Genomic DNA, 23,494 nt, shown 5'->3' on the forward strand with positions numbered 1-23,494 from the left:
GATTAAGTTGTAAAGCCGTGAGCCAGTTCGAGACGCCTATTTCCGAAGCCCTTTCTTTCACGTGCCGTTGCTCGGTCTGATGGCTTTCCACGAGATGCTTCTTACGCGATCGATTTTTGTTCAGGCATGTGGTTCCATGGTCGTGCGTTATGCGTTATTTGGTGACATCCTCATCTTCAAGAGAAGCATATGCGGTCAGGGAGGTGGCGTACTCTTTTTCTTAATCTATTGGTTCCTTGATATTAAATTGGCTTTCCCGGCCTTTAGCAGATACAAATCGCCAATAGTCATTGTAGATGGAGACACCCGAGAGTCGAAGAATTACGTTAGTACGTGAGTTTGAATGTTCCGCGTCTGTGAAAATATTCCAGGAATTTGATTTTGTCCTAGACACGAAATTTACTTTTCGCAGAACGCTTCTTGTGAGCCAAGTGTCAAAGTTTTGAAGGGATTTTTTGCAGATTTCTCTAATTTTTTCAACAAACTGGCATAACTTTTAGCTCTGGTCCCATAGGCTTTCTCATTGCCTATTACACATCCTAAAACGCAGCAGCCGTCAACAATTTCAACCTCTCTCCTCAAACAATTTGAAAGCTTTGATCTTTGAAGCTTCTTTTAATATTAATTGAGACTTCGGGGCGTTTACGGTGTAGCCAAAATAGCTACAATGTTCAGTCAGTTGTTTGAAGAACTACCTTTGTTCTTCAAACAACTGACTAACTACTCCAAACGTCCTAATGCGCTGCCGTACCGTTTTTTGGACAAGTGCGTTTTCTGGACAAGACTTAGCAAGGGATGGGTGGCTACTCAATACATAGCCATAGGAATTCATGGCCAAGGTCCCTTTGAGTTGTGCCCTATAGTCACTACACTGTTTCACCAGCAGCGTATAAATTGGACGGGGCTGATATGAGTTTTGAACAACAACACTAAACACGTGGCAAAGTCTCTTGATATTTTTAACTACCAAATTACGGTTGAATCAGTTAAAAGGCATTTTTTGCGTCTATTAGAGAACAGCTTTACATAAGTATCATCTTCTGAGCCCACAGTTTTAAATTATATGTTGTTATATAGCACCTTACTTTGTAAGAAAATATCATGTGCGGTGGTGGATCATTAACGATCTTTGCTCACTAAAGTGGAGAAGATAAGAAAAAGAATAGATTAAGAAATTTAACCCTTATGAGTAAAATCTGACAAAAAAAAACTGGACCAACAATCTGTTGGAAGCCCTTCACCTCGCTCCAAATCTTTGTCCTCTACTAATCAACACAAAAATTGAACTGAAAGAGATTGGGAAACTCTGTTCTTATCAAAGATTTTACGGAAAATCTTTGAAAAATTTTACTCAGAGCTCAACTCATGGACCCTGCTCTGCAAATGTAACACAGCTCAGAAAGTTATACATTCTACTCTTTAATGACGGGAGCAAACTTTTGTGTGAATTACACAGAAACCTAAACTCTCTCTCTATTTCTCTATCGAATGCTACATGATGTTAATGTAGCTGTCTCGCAAATATTCATTTTGCAGGCAATTTTAGCGGGATGCAGGCGCTTATTGCCGTTTTTAACTGGTACCATTAACTAGTTCCAATTGCTTAGTAATAATAAAAAATATATTAGTAGTAGTTTGTGACTGCTTATTCACAATTTGCTTTCGGTAAATTTTCTGCATCTAAGCCATGTTGAATGAAATATGGTCCCCGTATAAGTGGGAACAGGAAGGACATCGTCAACATCAAGGGAACATGGTAAGGAAGGCGGAATATTGTTTGGTGGTTGTTTAGGACTGATGGTATTAAATCCATCAATTTGGCTACCTCTACAGATTTTTCCCAGAATTCAATTATTTCCAGGTGTCTGATGTTCTCACTGCACTTTAAAATCTAGTTTACGTCATTTGGTGCTCAATCACATTTAGGACAGCGGCTATCATTTTTTTCAAAGATCGTACTCAAGTGAGTGTTTAGCAGCGGCAGTGTCCAGTTCTCAGTTGTGCTAAACGAATACGTGCCATTTGTGGCAGCATTTGTTCTTCTTCTGCTGTCTTGGGCAACGGTGTACCTGGTTGCTTGCTGTCTTTGTTTAACTGAGTATAGACCGTGTGTCTAAGGACACTTTTGAGCTCATTTTTGTATTCTTTGCGATTTAATTGTTTTTTATTGTTTGAGACTTGTTTGTGTGTTGTACATATAAGTAGCATTCGTTGTCGGTCTCATGGAAACAAAACTGCCTGAAGAAGTTTTTTATGATCAGCACGACGGCTCTGAAAACTGCCTGCTAGAAACAATACTTAGTAACTAATATTGTACTATAGCTACTAAAAAATATTTCTGTATTTCTGTATGAGCGATGACAGACAGCATTTCACCCTCGTTTTCTAAGTCATTGATGTTGGACATGTTTACACTGCCATTAACTGCGCAAAGATCAAGGTTTTATTACTTTTGCAGGTGATTGCAGCTAGTATTGCTGCTGGTGGAAGCCCAAACGGGAGCACTGTATTTCAAAACACTCCGACGGATAGCTTTTTTACTGAGAGTCTCTTATTTGTGAAGCCCCAGTCACTAACAGCAATTTTTTTCAGCATGATTTTGCGCTTTTGGAAATTCTTTTTGGTGCTTTTTCCATGCTCTCCAAAATTGAGCGTGATATCAAAAAAAACAACCAGCACTTTGACTTGGGACTCTAATGGTATTAGTGAATTGTTAATAGTGAGCTCAAACTTGGCCTCCTTGCTGCAAATTGTGAACACAGTTGCATTTCATTTCCAGCTGATACCTTAAGTTTTCTTGATTTTAGCCAGTCGTGTTAAATATTTTGGTATGGAGTTATGATGTCTAGTAATTCTGCAATCTTTGGGTGAGATGTAGTTAAAATGTTATCATTACCGTAAGACGTTATGTTTATACTATTCGGGGGTAGAGGCAGCTCGCTCTTGTAGTAGTAGATTGTAGTCAACTGTGTCAAAAACTGCGGTGAGGTCTAGGGCTAATAGTAGAGTTTAGATGTAGGGTTTCTTTTGATTAAGGTCTTTTTTGCATATTGTTGATGAAAATATTGAGAGCTGTTGTTGTGCAGTGCTCAGGTCTAAGGCCGTGCTGATATTTTTAACCTATATTTCACAGAGTCTTTTTGTAATAATTTTTTGTTGGTTTTTCAATTGGGAGAGGAGTGCAATTAGTCTGAAGCATTTAGATTCGCCTATGGGTTTTCACAACTCGCGCAGGGTTATAACCCGGCCAAGTTTCAGGTGTTCGAGATTTTCGTTTACACAAAGGTTTATGACGTCAGTGAGGTACGTCTGGGCTATTAATGCCTGTGAGCATTTGAACGACTACTAAAAGTGGCAAAAGGTTTCTATTAAAATCGTAGGCATTACCTGTTTGTCTTGTTTTAGAAACTCAAAGTCATAAATAAATATGCCGAATGCACAGGCCGAAGCCTTGAAAGACAAATGCGGCACAAAATTAGCATCAATGAAAAATATGGAGATTTCCAGAAATATGGCAACAATTGAGAAATTTATTGAAATTTTTTTTGCATTGTTGAAGAGTTCAAAAACACCTCGTTTTCTCTGGAACCGCTACAGAACCTGCCTTGAAGACCTTAAAAACTTTCGTTTTTTCAATACGCTTCATCAAATTTGAAACTGATTAAAACTACAGAAAAATTGTAAACAATTGCAAAATTAAATGATATGTTGCAAAAACTTGTGATATTAAAATGTTGAAAGTCATTCCATGGCCAATAGCATTTCTTTCACTGCTATACCCTTAAACCATATAGTAGTTTTTATGTCTCCTTGGTCGCAAAAATTTAATTAATTTCAAAAAATGCTAAAAAAAATATGAGAAACCGTTTTTATCAAAATTTTGTTAAAAGTTATGATGCTAATATGATGAACACCATTCCATTATCACGAAAAACTATGCAGTAACTTTTTGTAAAATCCTAGAGTATATTCCTTGAAACCTAAGGCACAGTATTTTCACAGTATGGGAAAATTTTTCAACAAAAATTGAAAAAATTGAAAAAAGGAACTTGTTAGAATTTGCTGATTTATGTTTTGAGTACCAAAACATACATATTTTAAATTGGTCACCATATAAAATTTAATTAACGCAAAACACTTTTGTTATTTTTTACAGACCTCAATTTTGAACTGGACCCACAAAATTTATTTTAAAAATACAAGAAAACTAATAAAAAATTGCAGTATTTTTGGGCTCAAAACTCCAAAAACTGAAACATCAACCTTGAATTACGGCTTCCATGTAGCGTCAACCCCTTAAGCACTTAAAAAATTACTAAAAGCGGCTAAGGGATTCTTGTTAAACCTGAAGCCACTCAGCATTACCTGTTTATCCCGCTTTGAAAGTTCAAAATTTTGGAAAAGTTTGGAGAATTTTCACAAAAAAACGTAGCTGGACAAGTTCTGAGGTACAAATCAAATAATTGAATGTAAAATTAGAGCTACGTGGAACTACTTTTCCCGACCAGCAGATCAAATGAACAGCGCCAGCCAAAAAATCAACAATCTAAAAGGTTGAGTAACGAGAATGAAATCAAATAAACAAGAATATAAAAATTGATAAAACTCTTTGAGGTTTTTACCCTAAGGAACAAATATGATCCAAAAAATATGACCACCAGCACAGGCCAAAAATATGAAACATCACTTGGCCAATAAAATTAGCAACAGTTGAGAAAAAAATTAAAAATGGATAATGAAGATTTCTTTCCACTGTGTTGAAAAGTTCAAAAACAGCCTGTTTTCGCTATAATTTTTCCAACAGAGCTTGCCTTGAAGACCGTAAAAAGTTTCTTTATAGCGAAACGCTTAATAAACTTTAAAGTTGACTAAACCTACAGAAAAATAGTAAGTAATTGCAAATTTTAAGGAAATGTTGCAAAAACATGTGGTACTAAAATGTTGAAAATCATTCCATGGCCAGTAATTTTTTTAAAATTTTATGTTTAAACCATATAGGAGGTTTCATGTCTCCTTGTTTGGAAAAACTTGTATAATTTCAACAAATGTTAAAATAACTGAAAAAAAAGTATATCAAAATATGGCTAGAAGTTCTGAAGCTAAAATGATTAAAACCATTTTGTTACAACTAAAAACTATGCATTATCCTCTTGTAATTCCCTAGTTAGGATCTTAGACACCGAGGGCGGAAAACCTCAAAAATATGACAAACAATTTCAAAAAAAAACTCGAAAAAAATGTGAGAATTCTTACCAGTATGCTTGTTTATCTTCCGACTACCGAAACATATAGTTCTTAAAATGTTCGCACAAAAGTAACCTAATTCCCGCAAAAAACTTTTATTAACTTTTACAAACCTGAATTTTAAGCTGCATCAACAACATTTTTTTTATTGCAACAAACGCAAAAAATTGCAACAATTTGGGCACAAAATTTCCTAAAACGGATACTTCAACCTTGAATTAAGGCCTTCCAAGTAGATTTACGCGCTTAAGCATTTGAACGAATACTAAAACTGACTAAGGGTTTCTATTAGAGCCTGCAGCTTTCTTAGCCTTACCTGTTTGTCCTGTTTTGAAAGCTCAAAGTCATTAATTTTCAAGTTGTAAAAAGCATAAAGAGCTCGAATTCAGGTTGGGAAAATTTCACAAGAAAACAGCAGAAGATTTTCTGAAATAAAATCGATATAGCTGAATATACTTAAGAACTATGTAACCTGATCAGCAGATCAAATCAACAGCGTCAGTCAAAAAAACGAACAATCTCAAAGGTTGAGTAAACAAAATGAAATCAAATAAACGAGAATAAAATCAGTGCTGAAACTCTTTAGGTTTTTACCCTGATGAACAAATTTGATCCAAATCAATATGTCCACCAGCACAATCTGAACCTTTGAAACACCAACTGGCCATTAGATTTAGCAACAATTGATTGATATGGCAAAAATATATTAAAAAGGAAGACTTTTTGAAGAATTCTTATTTCCGCTGTGTTGAAAAGTTCAAGAACACGTTTGTATTCTCTGGAATCTCTCCAGAGTTTGCATGGAAGATCTTAAAATGTTTCATTGTGCCGATACGCTTCATAGAGTTTTGAAATTGACTAAGAAACTCCTGAAAAATTGTAAACAAATGCAAACTGAAATGAAATGTTGCTAAAACTCGGGGCATTAAAATGTTAAAATTCATTACATGGCCAAAAGCAGTTTTTTTAGTTTATCTATAAACTATATGGGAGGCTTCAAGTCTCCAAGTTCCAAAAAAAATAATTAACTTCAACAATTGATATAATGATTGAAAAACGGTTTTTTTCAAAACACTGTTAAAAGTTGTGATGCTAAAATGAATAAAATTATTCCATTACCACTAAACGATCTACAGTAAAATTTGTAAAATCGTATAGGATGTTCATTCAAACCTAGGGCTGAAAAACTCAAAGTTTGATAAGAGTTTCAAAAATAGTTGAAATAAATTCTAAGAATACGTTTGAACTTGCTGGTTTATGTTTCGAGTACCAAAACAAATATATCTTAAAATGGTCAACAGATGTGATTTATTTCCCGCAAAAAACATTTACTAGGTTTTACAAACCTCAATTTTAAACTGGATCAACGAAATTTTAAAAAAATTACAAGAAACTACAAATAATTGCAAGAATATTGGCTCAAAAAATGATAAAAATGAATTAACAATCTCGAATTACGGCTTTCCAAGTAGCTTCACGCCATTATGCATTTGAATGATTACTGAAAGCGACAGGGGACTTTTGTTGAAACCCAAAGACTGCTCAACATTACCTTATTTCTCCCTTTTTGAAAGCTCAAAGTCATAGAAAAGTTGTAGAAATTTCACTTAAAAAAATCTTAGCAGGACAAGTTCTGAAAAACAATTCAAATAATTTAACAAAATTTTGGTGCTACGTAGAACTTATTTACCTGACCAGCAGATAAAATGAGCAACGCCTGCCAAAAAAGAACAATCTCAAAGGTTGAGTAACCGAAATAAATCAAATAAACAAGAATATAATCATTGCTAAAGCTCTATAGGTTTTTACCCTGATGAACAAAATTGATCCAAATAAATATGCCCACCAGCAAAGGCCAAACCTTTGAAACACCAATTGGCCACTAGAGTTAGCAACAATTGATAGGTATGGCAAAAAATATATTTAAAAAAAGGAAGATTTATTGAAGAATTCTTATATCCGCTGTGTTGAAAAGTTCAAAAACACGTTGTATTCTCTGGAATCTCTCCAGAGTTTGCATTGAAGATCTCAAATTGTTTCATTGTGCCGATACGCTTCATAGACTTTGAAATTGACTAATACTACTGAAAAATTGTAACTAATTGCAAATTGAAATGAACTGTTGCTAAAACTTGTGGCATTAAAATGTTGAAATTCATTCCGTGGCCTAGAGCACTTTTTTATTAGTTTATCTATAAACCGTATGTGAGGTTTCAAGTCTCTTAGATCGCAAAAATGTAAATAACTTCAACAACCGATAATAGGTTTGAAAAACCGTTTTTTTCAAAACACTGTTCAAAATTGTGACGCTAAAATGATTAAAGTTATTCCATTACCACTAAACGATCTACAGTAAAATCTGTAAAATCGTATAGGATGTTCATTCAAACCTAGGGCTGAAAAACTCAAAGTATGACAAAAGTTTCAAAAAAAATTGAAACAGAATATAAGATTTCGTTTGAACTTGCTGGTTTATGTTTCGAGTACCAAAACATATATATCTTAAAATGGTCAACAGATGTAATTTATTTCCCGCAAAATGCCTTTACTAGTTTTTACAAACCTCAATTTTGAACTGGACCAACAGAAATTTTGAAGAAAACACAAAAAGATTTTTGGCTCAAAACACCTGAAACTGAAATATCAATCTCGAATTACGGCCTTCCAAGTAGCTTCGGGCCATTATAAATTTAAATGATTACTGAAAGCCGCAGGGGACTTTTGTTGAAATCTGAAGACCGCTACGCATTACCTTATTCTTCCCTTTTTGAAGGCTCAAAGTCATAGAAAAGTTGCAGAATTTTCACAAAAAAAATCATAGCAGAACAAGTTCTGAAATATAATTCAAATAGTTGAATAATGTTGTAGAGCTACGTAGAACTAATATAACCAACCAGCAGACCAATGAGCAACAACAGCCAAAAAAGAACAATCTCAAAGGTTGAGTAACTAAAATGAAAACAAATAACCAAGAAAGGAATCATTGCTAAAGTTCTTTAGGTTTTTAACCTGATGAACAATTTTGATCCAATTAAATTTGCATACCAGCATAGGCCTAAGGTTTGAAACACCAACTGGCCAGAAGAGTTGGCAACAATTGATAGATATGCAAAAAATAAAATTAGCAACAAATAAAAAATATGCCAAATACATAAAAAATACATATAAAATTTGGAAAATTTGATGAGGATTTTTTTCTCGCTGGTTTGAAAAAATGAAAAAGTCTCCAGAGCTTGCCTTGAAGACCTTAAGATGTTTCATTGTGCCAAAACGCTTCATAAACTTTGAAATTGACTTAAATTACAGAAAAATTGTTTACAATTGTAAACTTTAATGAAAGGTTGCTAAAAATTGTGGCATTCAATTGTCGAAAGTCAATTTTTTTAATTAGTTTATCTTTAAACCATATCGGAGGCTTTATGTCTCCATGGTAGCCAAATTTTAAATGATTTTAACAAATGCAAAAATGTTTGCCAAACCGTTTTTGTCAAAATATCGTTAAAATTGTCATGCTAAAATGATGAAAACCATTCCATTACCACTAATCACTATGCAATAAAAATTTGTGAAATCCTAGAGGATGTTCTTTGAAACCTAGGGCTGAAAAACTTGAACTATGTCAAAAAAATTCAAAAAAAATTTTAAAAAAATGGTCAAAATTTGTTTAAACTTACTGTTTTATGTTTCGAGTAACAAAACATATATATTTATATTTACATATAGATATAAATATATATATATATATATATATATATATATATATATATACATATATACATATAAATATATGTATATATCTATATATATACATGTATATATATATATATATATATATATATATATATATATATATCTTAAGATGGTCACCAAAGCAAATTTATTTCCAGCAAAAGACCTTTATTGACTTTTACAAACCTCAATTTTAGACTGGACCAACAGAATGTTTTTAAAAACACCAGAAAATATAAAAACTGCAACATTTTAGGCTCAAAACTCCAAAAATTAAAACTTCAACTTTGAATAACGGCTTTCCAAAAAGTTTCACGTCTCGGTTGAACGGTTACTAAAATGGGCCAAGGGTTCATATTTAAAGCTGAAGCCAGCTCAGCATTACTTGCTTATCCCGTTTTGAAAGCTCAATTTCGTAGAAAAGCTTAGGAAAAAATCACAGAAAACCATAGCAGCACAAGTTCTGAAATACAACTCTAATAATTGCATAAAACTTTAGAGTTACGCAGAACTACTTTACCTGTCCAGCAGATCAAATGAACAGCTCCATCCAAAAATAAAGAACAATCTCAAAGGTTGAGTAAACAAAATGAAATCAACTAAACAAGAATGGAATCCTTGCTAAAGCTCGAGACGTTTTTACCCTGATGAAGAAATTTGATCCAACTAAATTTGCCCACCAGCAAAGACGAAAGCTTTGAAACGCCAGCTGGCCAAAACAATTAGCATTAAATAAGAAATATGGCAATTACTTAAAAAAATAAAAAATGAAAAGAGCTTTTAATGAAGATTTCTTATTTCGGCTGAGTTGAAAAATTCAAAAACACTGCTTTCTCCGGAATTTCTCCGGAGCTTGCCTTGATGACCTTAGAAAGTTTCATTCTGACAAAACGCTTCATACACTTTGCAATTGACTAAAATTAGAGAAAAATAGTAAACAATTGCAAAATTTATCGAAAGTTGCCAAAAATTTGAGGTTTTAAGATGTTGAAAGTCATTCCAAGGCCTGTACTTTTCTTAATTAGCTGATCTTCAAATCATATATGAGGCTTTATGTCTCCTTAGTAGCAAAAATTTAAAAAATTTTAACAAATGCTAAAATGATTGACAAAGATTTTTTATCACAATACTGTTAAAAGTTGTGATGCTAAAATGATGAAAACCATTCCATTACAACTAATAACTATGCAATAAAATCTTGTAAAATACTAGAGGATGTTCTTTGAAAGCTACGGCTGAAAGGGCTGAAAAGCTCGAACTATGAAAAAAAAATTCAAAAAATTTTTGAAAAAAAGTGTCAGCTTTCGTTTAATTTTACTGTTTTATGTTTCGAGTAACAAAACATATATATATATATATATATATATATATATATATATATATATATATATATATATGTATATATATATATATATATATATATATATATATATATATATATATATATCTTAAGATGGTCACCAAAAAAATTTATTTCCCGCAAAAGAGCTTTATTAACTTTTACAAACCTCAATTTTAGACTGGGCCAACAGAATGTTTTTAAAATACCAGAAAAAAACTGCAACATTGTAGGCTCAAAAACTCCGACAATTAAGATTTCAACATTTATATACGGCTTTCCAAGTAGCTTCACGCCTCTAGGCATTTGAACGATTACTAAAAGCGGCCAAGGGTTTATATTGAAACCTGAAGCCCGCTCAGCATTACTTGTTTATCCCGTTTTGAAAGCTCAATTTCATTGAAAAATTTGGGCAAAAACTCACAGAAAACCATAGCAGGACAAGTTCTGAAGTACAATTCAAATAATTGCAAAAAACTGTAGAGTTACGTAGAACTACTTCACCTGACCAGCAGATCAAATGAACAGCAACCAAAAATAAAGAACAATCTCAAAGGCTGAAAAACCAAAATGAAATCAACTAAACAAGAATGGAATCCTTGCTAAAGCTCTTGACATTTTTACCCCGATGAACAAATTTGATCCAATAAACATGCCCACCAGCAAAGGCCGACGCTTTGAGACACCAACTGGCCAAAAAAAACTAGCATTAAATAAGAAATATGGCAATTACTTAATAAAATAAAAAAAGAAAAAGAAAGTTTAATGAAGATTTCTTATTTCCGCTGAGTTGAAAACTTCAAAAACACTGTTTTGTCTGGAATTTATCCGGAGCTTGCCTTGAAGACCTTAAAGTTTCATTTTGACAAAACGCTTCATACACTTTGCAATTGACTAAAATTACAGAAAAATTGTAACCAATTGCAAAATTTAACAAAAATTTGTTAAATTTTGAGGTTTTAAAATGTTGAAAGTCATTCCATGTCCAGTACTATTTTTATTAGCTTATCTTCAAACCATATATGAGGCTTTATGTCTCCTTGTTAACAAAAAATTAAACAGTTTTAACAAATTTTAAAATGATTGACAAATCGTTTTTATCAAATTATTGTTAAAAGTTGTGATGCTAAAATGATGAAAACCATTCCATTACAACTAATAACTCTGCAATAAAATCTTGTAAAATACTAGAGGATGTTCTTTGAAAGCTAGGGCTGAAAGGGCTGAGAAGCTCGAACTATGACAAAAAAATTCAAAAAATTTTTGAAAAAAATTGTCAGCGTTCGTTTAAGTTTACTGTTTTATGTTTCGAGTAACAAAACACACATATATATATATATATATATATATATATATATATATATATATTTATATCTTACGATGGTCACCAAAACAAATATATTTCCCGCAAAAGACCTTTATTGACTTTTACAAACCTCAATTTTAGACTGGGCCAACAGAATGTTTTTAAATTACAAGAAAAAAAACTGCAACATTGTAGGCTCAAAAACTCCGAAAAATAAAATTTCAACCTCTAATTACGGTCTTCTAAGTAACTTCAAGCCTCTAGGCAATTGAACGGTTACTAAAAGCGGCCAAGGGTTTATATTGAAAACTGAAGCCAGCTCAGCATTACTTGTTTATCCCGTTTTGAAAGCTCAATTTCATTGAAAAATTTGGGGAAAATTCACAGAAAATCATAGCAGGACAAGTTCTGAAGTACAATTCAAATTATTGCAAAAAACTGTAGAGTTACGTAGAACTACTTTACTTGTCCAGCAGATCAAATAAACAGCTCCAACCAAAAATGAAGAACAATCTCAAAGATTGAAAAACCAAAATGATATCAACTAAACAAGAATGGAATCCTTGCTAAAGCTCTTGACATTTTTACCCTGATGAACAAATTTGATCCAATAAACTCGCCCACCAGCAAAGACGGAAGCTTTGAAACACCAACTGGCCAAAAAAAACTAGCATTAAATAAGAAATATGGCAATTACTTAATAAAATAAAAAAAGAAAAAGAAAGTTTAATGAAGATTTCTTATTTCCGCTGAGTTGAAAACTTCAAAAACACTGTTTTGTCTGGAATTTATCCGGAGCTTGCCTTGAAGACCTTAAAGTTTCATTTTGACAAAACGCTTCATACACTTTGCAATTGACTAAAATTACAGAAAAATTGTAACCAATTGCAAAATTTAACAAAAATTTGTTAAATTTTGAGGTTTTAAAATGTTGAAAGTCATTCCATGTCCAGTACTATTTTTATTAGCTTATCTTCAAACCATATATGAGGCTTTATGTCTCCTTGTTAACAAAAAATTAAACAGTTTTAACAAATTTTAAAATGATTGACAAATCGTTTTTATCAAATTATTGTTAAAAGTTGTGATGCTAAAATGATGAAAACCATTCCATTACAACTAATAACTCTGCAATAAAATCTTGTGAAATCCTAGAGGATGTTCTTTGAAACCTGGGGCTGAAAAACTATGTCAAAAAAATTCAAAAAAAATTTTAAAAAAATGGTCAAAATTTGTCAAAAATATGTATACATATATATACATACATATATATATATACATATATACATATATATATATATACATACACAGGGTCTTTTGTGGGAAATAAATTTGTTTTGGTGACCATCTTAAGATATATATATATATATATATATATATATATATATATATATACATCTTAAGATGGTCACCAAAACAAATTTATTTCCCACAAAAGACCCTGCTTGGCTTTTACAAACCTCAATTTTAGACCGGACCGACAGAATGTTTTTATAAATACCAGAAAAGAAAAAAACTGCAACATTTAAGCTCAAAAACTCCGACAATTAAGATTTCAACATTTAATTACGGCTTTCCAAGTAGCTTCACGCCTCTAGGCATTTGAATGATTACTAATGGCGGCCAAGGGTTTCTATTGACACTTGAAGCCAGGTCAGCATTACTTTTTTATCCCGTTTTGAAAATTCAATTTCATAGGAAACATTGGGGAAATTTCACAGAAAACCGTAGCAGGACGAATTCTGAAGTACAATTAAAATAATTGCATAAAACTGTAGAGCTACGTAGGACTACTTTACCTGACCAGTAGATCAAATGAACAGCGTCAGCCAAAAAAAAACAATCTGAAAGGTTGAGTAACCAAAATGAAATCAAATGAACAAGAACATAATCATTTCTAAAGCTCTTGAAGTTTTTACACTAATGAACAAATTTGATTTAAATAATTTTGCTCACCACCACAGACCGAAGCTCTGAAATACCAATTGGCCAATAAAATTAGCCACAAATAAGAAATATGTTTAATACTTAAAAAAATAAATAAAGAAAAGAAATTTTAATGAACATTTCTTATTTCCGCTATGTTGAAAAACTCAAAAACACCTTGTTTTCTCTAGAATTTCTCCGAAGCTTGCCTTGAAGACCTTAAACACTTTCGTTATCTCAAAACGCTTCATCAAATTTGAAACTGACTAAAACTACAGAAAAAATGTAAATAATAGCAAAATTAAATTATATGTTGCTAAAATTGTGGTAATAAAAGGTTGAAAATCATTCCATGGCCAACAGCGTTTTTTATTAGTTTATCGTTAAACCATTTTCAAGTCTTCATGTCTCCATTAGTGCAAAAATTTTTAAAAAACTTCAATAATTGCTATTATGTTTGTAAAAACTGTTTTTATCAAATTATTGTAAAAGGTTGTGATGCTAAAATGATAAAAACTATTCCATTACCAGTAAACACTATGAATTATTATTCTGTAAAATCCTAGAGGATGTTCTTTGAAACCTGGGGCTGAAAACTCAAAGTATGACAAAAACTTCCAAAAAATTGAAAAAAATTGTAAGAAATCTTTTAAAACTTCCGGATTATGTTTCGAGCACCAAACCATATATATCTTAAAATGGTCACCAAATGTAATTTATTTCCCGAAAAAGACCTAAATAATCTTTTCCAAACCTCAATTTTAAACTTGACCAACAGAATTTTTCTTTAAAAAAACACAAGAAATCACAAAAGATTTTGGGCTTAAAAACACCTACAACTGAAACTTCAATCCTGAATTACGGCCTTCCAAGCAGATTCACGCTTTTAAGCATTTGGACGATTACTGAAAGCGACTAAGGGTGTCTATTGAAACCTGAAGTTCATTCAGTCTTACCTTTTTGTCCCGTTTTGAAAGCTCAATGTCAAAGAAAATTTGGGGAAGTTTCACAGAAAAACATAGCAGGACAAATTCTGAAGTACATTCCAAATAAATCCAAAAAAAATTTTTAGATCTACTTAGAACTACTTAACCTGACCAGCAGATCAAATGAGCAGCGACAGCCAATACAAGAACAATCTCAAATGTTGAGTAACCAAAATGAAATCAAATAAACAAGAAAGGAATCATTGAAAAGGTTCTTTAGATTTACAAACCTGATGAACAAATTTGATCCAATTAAATATGAAAACTAGCACAGACCAAAGCTTTGAGAAACACCAATTGGCCAATAAAAATAGCAGGAATTGAAAATTAAGGCAAAAACTTGAAAATTAAGGCAAATTAAGGAAAAAAAGACATATAAAAAAATGGAAATTTTAATGAAGATTTTTTGCTTCAACTGTGTTGAAAAACTCAAAACGACATTGTCATCACTGGAATCTCTCCATAGTTTTCCTTGAAGACCTTAATTTTTTTGTGCCAAAACGCCTCATAAAGAATGAGAATAAATAAAACCAGAAAAAACGTAAACAATTGCAAATTTTAACAAAAGGTTGCTAAAAATTGAGGTTTTAAAATATTGAAAGTCATTCCATGGCCAGTAAATCATGTTTATTAGTTTATAATTAAATCATATATGAGGCTTCATGTCTCCATGATTGCAAAAATTTTAATAACTTCAACAAATGGATTCGAGCCTTTAAGCAATTGGACGATTACTGAAAGCGGCTAAGAGTTTCTATTGAAACCTGAAGACCGTTCAGCATTACCCGTTTATCCCGTTTTGAAAACTCAAAGTCATAGAGAAGTTTGGTAAATTTCACAGAAAGTCATAGCACGAAAAGTTCTGAAGTACATTCCAAATCAAAGAAAAAAATGTTAGAGCTACGTAAAACTACTTTCCCTGAACAGCAGATGAAATGAACAGCGTCAGCCAAGAAAAAACAATCATAGCTTGCCTTGAAGACTTTAATTTTTTTTGTGCCGAAACGCTTCATAACTTTTGAGACTGACTAAGACACAAAAAATGTAAATAATTGCAAATTTTAGGTTGCTAGAATTTGAGGTTTTAAAATATTGAAAGTCTTTCCATGGCCAGTTCATTTCGTTTATTAGTGTATCTTTAAACCATGTATGAGGCTTCATGGCTCCATGTTTGCAAAAATTTAGATAATTTCAACAAAAGCTAAAATGTTTGAGAGAGTTTTTATGCTGAACAGATGAAAGCCATTCCATTGCAACTGAACACTATGCACAAATCTCATGTAAAATCCTAGAGGATGTTCCTTGAAACCTAGGTGTGAAAAACTCAAAGTATGACAAAATTTTTTTAAAAAAATAAAAAAAAAATTGTAAGAAACCATTTGAATTTGCTGGTTTATGTTTAAAATACCAAAACAAATCTATCTTAAATTGACCACCAACTGTAATTAATTTCCCGCAAAAGGCCTTTATTAATTTTTACAAACCTCAATTTTAATCTGGGAAATACGTCCTTCCAAGTACATTAAATCCTTTAAGCTTTTGGACGATTGTAACAACTTTATGTAAAATTTTAAGGAAACCCGAAAAATTGCAATGCTTCGGGCTCAAAAACACCTAACACTGAAAGTTCGACCCTGAATTACGTTCTTCCAAGTGGATTCAAGCTTTAAGCATTTGGATGATTAATGAAAGCAGCTACGGTTTCCTTTGAAGCCTGAAGTCCCTTCGGCATTAACTGTTTATCCCGTTTTGCAAGCTCAAAGTCATAGAAAAGTTTGGGTTTGTTTCACAAAAAATCATAGCAGGACAAGTTTTTAAGTACAATGCAAATCATTGAGAAAAATTTTAGAGCTACGTAGAACTACTTTACTTGACCAGCAGATCAAATAAACAGCGTCAGCCAAAAAAAAATCTCAAAGGTTGAGTAATCAAAATGAAATCAAATAAACAAGAGTATAATCATTGCTAAAGCTCTTGAGGTTTTTAACTTGATGAACAGTTTATTTTGCCCACCAGAATAGGCTAAAACTTTTAGAAACCAATTGGCCAAAAAAAATTGCAAAAACTGTAAAATACGGCAAATACTTGAAAAACTATTTAAAAAATGGAAGTTTTAATGAAGAGTTTTTATTTCCGCTGTGTTGAAAAATTCAAAAACATATTGTTTCCTCAGGAACCTCTCCATAGCTTGCCTTGAAGACCTTAAATTTTTTCGTGCCGAAACGCTTCATAAACCTTCAAAATGACTAAAACCACAAAAAAAGTAAACAAATGCAAATTGTAAAAAAAAATTTGTGGTTTTAACATACTGAAAGTCATTCAATGGCCAGTACGTTTTGTTTATTACTGTATCTCTAAACCATAAATGAGGCCTCATGGCTCCGTGGTTGCAAAATATAAATATTTTCAACAAAAAGCTAAAATGTATGAAAAACTGTTTTTATCAAAATTTTGTTAAGAGTTGTTACGCTGAAAGGATGACAGCCAATCCATTGCCACCGAACGCTATGCACCAACTTCTTGTAAAATCCTAGAGGATATTCGTTGAAACATAAGGGTGAAAAACTCAAAGTAAGAAATCGTTTGAACTTGATGGTTTATGGTTCGAGTACCAAAACGTATCTATATTAAAATGGTCACCAAAGGTAATTTATTTCCCGCAAAAGAACTTTATTAACTTTAACAAACCGCAATTTTAAACTGGACCAACAGAATTTATCTAAAACTTTAAGGAAACCCAAAAAAATGCAACGCTTTGGGCTCAAAAACACCTAAAACTAAAACTTTGACCCTAACTTACGTTCTTCCAAGTGGATTCACGCCTTTAAGCATTTGGATGATTACTGAAAGCGGCTAAGAGTTTCCTTTGAATCCTGAAGAACCTTCGGCATTACCTGTTTATCCCGTTTGGCAAGCTCAAAGTCATAGAAAAGTTTGGGTAAATTTCACAGGAAATCATAGCAGGACAAGTTCTGAAGTACAATGCAAATCATTGAAAAAAAATTTTAGAGCTACGTAGAACTACTTTACTTGACCAGCAGATCAAATTAACAGCGTCAGCCAAAAAAGGAACAATCTCAAAGGCTGAGTAACCAAAATCAAATCAAATAAACAAGAGTATAATCATGGCTAATGCTCTTGAATTTCTTAATCTGATGAACAAATAAATTTGCCCACCAGAACAGGCGGAAAATTCTAAACACCAGTTGGCCAAAACAATTAGTAAAAACTGTAAAATATGGCAATTACCTAAAAAAATTAAAAAATGAAAGTTTTAATGAAGAGTTTTTAATTCCGCTGTGTTGAAAAATTCAAAAACAATTATTTTTCTCTGGAATCTCTCCACAGCTTGCCTTGGAGACCTTAAACTTTTTTGTGCTGAAACGCTTCATAAACTTTCAAACTGACTAAAACCACAAAAAATGCAAACAACTGCAAAATTTAACGAAAAGTTGCTAAAATTTGAGGTTTTAAAATGTTGAAATTCACTCAATGGCCATTACGTTTTGATTATTACTGTATCTCTAAACCATATATGAGGCTTCATATCACCATGGCTGCAAAATTTTAAATATTTTCAACAAAAACTAAAATGTATGAAAAAGCTTTTTTAATCAAAACTTTGTTAAGAGTTGTTACGCTGAAAGGATGACAGCCGATCCATTGCCACCGAACACTATGCACCAACTTCTTGTAAAATCCTAGAGGATTTTCGTTGAAACATAGGGGTGAAAAACTCAAAGTAAGAAATCGTTTGAACTTGATGGTTTATGTTTCGAGTACCAAAACATATCTATCTTAAAATGGTCACCAAAGGTAATTTATTTCGCGCAAAAGAACTTTATTAACTTTTACAAACCTCAATTTTAATCTGGGAAATACGTCCTTCCAAGTACATTAAATCCTTTCAGCTTTTGGACGATTACTAAAAGCGGCTAAGGGTTTCTATTGAAACTGAAGCCCGTTCGGCATTACCTGTTTATCGCATTTTGCAAGCTCAAAGTCATAAAAAACTTTAGGGAATTTTCACGGAAATTCATAGCAGGAGAAGTTCTGAAGTACAATCCAAATCAATGGAAAAGTTTTAGAGCTACTTAGAACTACTTTTCCTGATCAGCAGATCACAATAACAACCTCAAAGGTAGAGTATACAAAATGAAATCAAATAAACAAGAATATAATCATTGCTAAAGCTCTCGAGGTTTTTAACCTGATGAACAAAATTGATCCAAATAAATTTGCCCACCAGCAGAGGCCAAAACTTTTAAACATCAATTGGTCAAAACAATTAGCAAAAAATGAAAAATATGGCAAATACTTAAAAAACTTTTAAAAAATGGAAATTTTAATGAAGATTTTTTTTATTTCTGCTTTGTTGAAAAACTCATTAACACATTGTTTTCTCTGGTTTCTCTCCATTGCTTGCCTTGAAGACTTTAAACTTTTTTGCACCGAAACGCCTCATAAACTTTGAAACTGACTAAAACCACAAAAAAAAACAATTGCAAATTTTAACGAAAAGCTGCTAAAATTTGAGGTTTTAAAATGTTGAAAGTCATTCAATGACCAGTACCCTTTGTTTATTAGTGTATCTTTAAACCATATATGAGGCTTCATGTCTCTATGATTAAAAATTTAAATAGATTTCCAGCCAATCCATTGCCATTCAACATTATGCACCAACCTCTTGTAAAATCCTAGAGGATATTCGTTGAAACCTAGGGGTGAAAAACTCAAAGTAAGAAATCGTTTGAATTTGATGGTTTATGTTTCGAGTACCAAAACATATCTATCTTAAAATGGTCACCAAAAGTAATTTATTTCCCGCAAAAGAACTTTTTTTAACAGGTCAAAGAAAGAGCGTCAGCCAAACAAAAGAACAATCTCAAAGGTTGAGTAACCAAAATGAAATCAAATAAACAAGAATATAATAATTGCTAAAGCTCTTGTTTTTTTTATCCTGATGAACAAATTTGATCCAAATAAATTTGCCCACCAGCACAGGCCGAAATTTTTAAACATCAATTGGCCAAAAAATTAGCAAAGACTGAAAAATTTGGCAAATATTTAAAAAACTTTTGAAAAATGGGAAATTTTAGTGAAGATTTTTTTATTTCCGCTTTGTTGAAAAATTCATAAACACATTGTTTTCTCTGGATTTTCTGGATAGAAAAGCTAAAATATTTGAAAGAGTTGTTATGCTGAAAGGATGAAATCCAAAACCATTGCCATTGAACACTATGCACCATACTCTTGTAAAATTCTAGAGAATATTTGTTGAAACCTAGGGGTTGAAACCTAAGTATGACGAAATGTTTTAAAAAACAAAAAAAAATGGTAAGAAACCATTTGAACTTGCTGGTTTATGTTTAAAATACCAAAACAAATCTATCTTAAAATGAGCACCAAGTGTAATTAATTTCCCTTAAAAGACCTTTATTAATTTTTAAAAACCTCAATTTTAATCTGGACCAACAAGATTTTTCTAAAAAAAATTAAGAAAACGCAAAAAGTTGCAAAATTTTGGTCTCAAAAACACCTAAAACTTAAACTTCGACCCTGAATTACGTTCTGCCAAGTAGACTCATGACTTTAAGCATTTGGACGATTACTGAAAGCGGCTAAGTGTTTCTATTGAAACCTGAAGCCCGTTCAGCATTACCTGTTTATCCCGTTTTGAAAGCTCAATATCATAGAAAAATTTGGGGACGTTTCACAGAAAATCATACTATAAGAAGTTCTGAAGTACAATTGAAGTCATTGAAAAAATCTTAGAGATACATAGAACTAATTTACCAGACCAGTAGATCAAATGAACCGCGTCAGCCGAAAAAAAAACAATCTCAAAGATTGAGTAACCGAAATGAAATCAAATAAACCGGAGTATAATCATTGCTAAAGCTCTTGAGGTTTTCAATCTGATGAACAAATCTGATCCAAATAAAATAGCCCAACAACACAGGCCGAAGCTTTGAAACACCTCTTAGCCAAAAATTTAGCAACAATAGAAAAAAATGGCAAATACTTCAAAAATTTATAAAAAATGGAAGTTTTAATGAAGATTTTTAATTTCCGCATGACAATTTCCGAAGTAAAATCCAAACAATTGAATAAAACTTTTGAGTTACGTAGAACTATATAACCTGACCAGCAGATCAAATGAAAAGCCTCAGCCGAAAAAGGAACAATCTCACAATTTGAGTAACCAAAATGAAGTCAAATAAACAAGAGTATAATCATTGCTAAAGCTCTTGAAGTTTTAAACCTGCTGAACAGATTTGATCCATACGAAATTGCCCACCAGTACAGGCCGCAGCATTGAAACACTAATTGGCCAAAAAAATAAGAAACAATTGGAAATAAGGGCAAATACTCAAAAAATTATAAAAAATGGAAATTTTGAAGAAGATTTTATATTTCCGCTGTGTTGAAAAATTGAAAAACACATTGTTTTCTCTAGATTCTCTCCATAGCTTGCCTTGAAAACCTTAAATTTTTTTGTGCCGAAACGCTTCATAAACTTTGAAACTTACTATAGCCACGAAAAAATGTAAACATTTGCAAAATTTTACGAAAAGTTGCTAAAAGTTGAGGTTTTAAAATGTTGAAATTCATTCAATTGCCAGTGCCTCTTGTTCATTAGTGTATCTTTAAACCATGTATGGGGCTTCATGTCTCCATGGTTGCAAAAATTTAGATAATTTCTATAAAAGCTAAAATGTTTGAAAGAGTTGTTATGCTGAAATGATGAAAGCCATTCCATTGCAACTGAACACTATGCACGAATCTCATATAAAATACTAGAGGATGTTCATTGAAACCTAGGATGATAAACTCAAAGTATGACAAAATTAAAGCAAAATTTGAAAAAAATTGTTAGAAATCATTTGAATTTGCTGGTTCATGTTTAAAGTACCAAATTATATCTGTATTAAAATGATCACCAAATGTAATTTATTTCCCGCAAAAGAAATTTATGAACTTTTACAAACCTCATTTTTGAACTGGACCAACATAATTTTTGTAAAAAATATTAGGAAAAGCAAAAAATTGCAATAATTAGGGCTCAAAAACACCTAAAACTGAAACTTCGACCATGAATTACGTTCCTCATTTGGACAATTACTGAAAGCGGCTAAGGGTTTTCATTGAAACATGAAGCCCGTTCAGCATTACTGTTTATCCCGTTTTGAAAGCTCGAAGTCCTGTAAAAGTTTGGGGAAATTTCACTGAAAATCATAGCAAGACAATTTCCGAAGTGCAATCCAAACAAATGAATTAAACTTTACAGCAACGTAGAACTATATAACCTGACCAGCAGATCAAATGAACAGCCTCAGCCGAAAACAAAGAACATTCTCACGGTTTGAGTAACCAAAATGAAATCAAATAAACAAAAGTATAATCATTGCTAAGGCTCTTGAGGTTTTTAACCTGCTGAACAAATTTGATCCATATGAAATTGCCCAGAAGTACAGGCCGAAGCTTTGAAACACTAATTTGCCAAAAAAAATTAGAAACAATTGAAAATAAGGGCAAATACTCAAAAAATTATTAAAAATAGAAATCTTACAGAAAATTTTATTATTCCACTGTGTTGAAAAATTGAAAAACACATTGTTTTCTCTGGAATCTCTCCATAGCTTGCTTTGAAGACCTTAAATTTTTTTGTGCCGAAACGCTTCATAAAGTTTGAAACTTACTAAAGCCAAGAAAAAATGTAAACATTTGCAAAATTTTAAGAAAAGTTGCTAAAATTTGAGATTTTAAAATGTTGAAATTCATTCAATTGCCAGTACCTTTTGTTTATTAGTGTATCTTTAAACCATGTATGAGGCTTCATGTCTCCATGGTTGCAAAAATTTAGATAATTTCTAAAAAAGTTAAAATGTTTGAAAGAGTTGTTATGCTGATATGATGAAAGCCATTCCATTGCAACTGAACATTTTGCACGAATCTCATGTAAAATCCTAGAGGATGTTCGTTGAAACCTAGGGATGAAAAGATCAAAGTACGACAAAATAAAAATAAAAATTGAAATAAATTGTTAGAAATCATTTGAATTTGCTGGTTCATGTTTAAAGTACCAAAACTTATCTATATTAAAATGATCACCAAATGAAATTTATTCCCGCAAAAGACAATTATGAACTTTTACAAACCTCATTTTTGAATTGGACCAACAGAATTTTTGTAAAAAATATAAGGAAACGCAAAAAAATTACAACAATTTGGGCTCCAAAACACCTAAAATTGAAACTTCGACCCTGAATTACGTTCTTCCATGTGGATTTAAGCATTAAGCATTTGGACAATTACTGAAAGCGGCTAAGGGTTTCCATTGAAACCTGAAGCCTGTTCAGCATTACCTTTTTATCCCGTTTTGAAAGCTCAAAGTCATAGAAAAGTTTGGGAAAGTTTCACAGAAAATCATAGCAAGACAATTTCCGAAGTACAATTCAAACAACTGAATAAAACTTTTGAGCTACGTAGAACTATATAACCTGACCAGCAGATCAAATGAAAAGCTTCAGCCAAAAAAGGAACAATCTCACAATTTGAGTAACTAAAATGAAGTCAAATAAAGAAGAGTATAATCATTGCTAAAGCTCTTGAAATTTTTAAACTGCTGAACAGATTTGATCCATATGAAATTGCCCACCAGTACAGGCCGCAGCATTGAAACACTAATGGGCCAAAAAAATTAGAAACAATTGAAAATAAGGGCAAATACTCAAAAAATTATAAAAAATGGAAGTTTTGAAGAAGATTTTATATTTCCGCTGTGTTGAAAAACTGAAAAACACATTGTTTTCTCTGGAATCTCTCCATAGCTTGCCTTGAAGACCTTAAATTTTTTTGTACCGAAACACTTCATAAACTTTGAAACTTACTAAAGCCACGAAAAAATGTAAACATTTGCAAAATTTTTCGAAAAGTTGCTAAAATTTGAGGTTTTAAAAT

This window comes from Convolutriloba macropyga, chromosome 2 (assembly GCF_964194025.1).
Source record: "Convolutriloba macropyga chromosome 2, txConMacr16.3, whole genome shotgun sequence".
Taxonomy (NCBI): Eukaryota; Metazoa; Xenacoelomorpha; order Acoela; family Convolutidae; genus Convolutriloba; species Convolutriloba macropyga.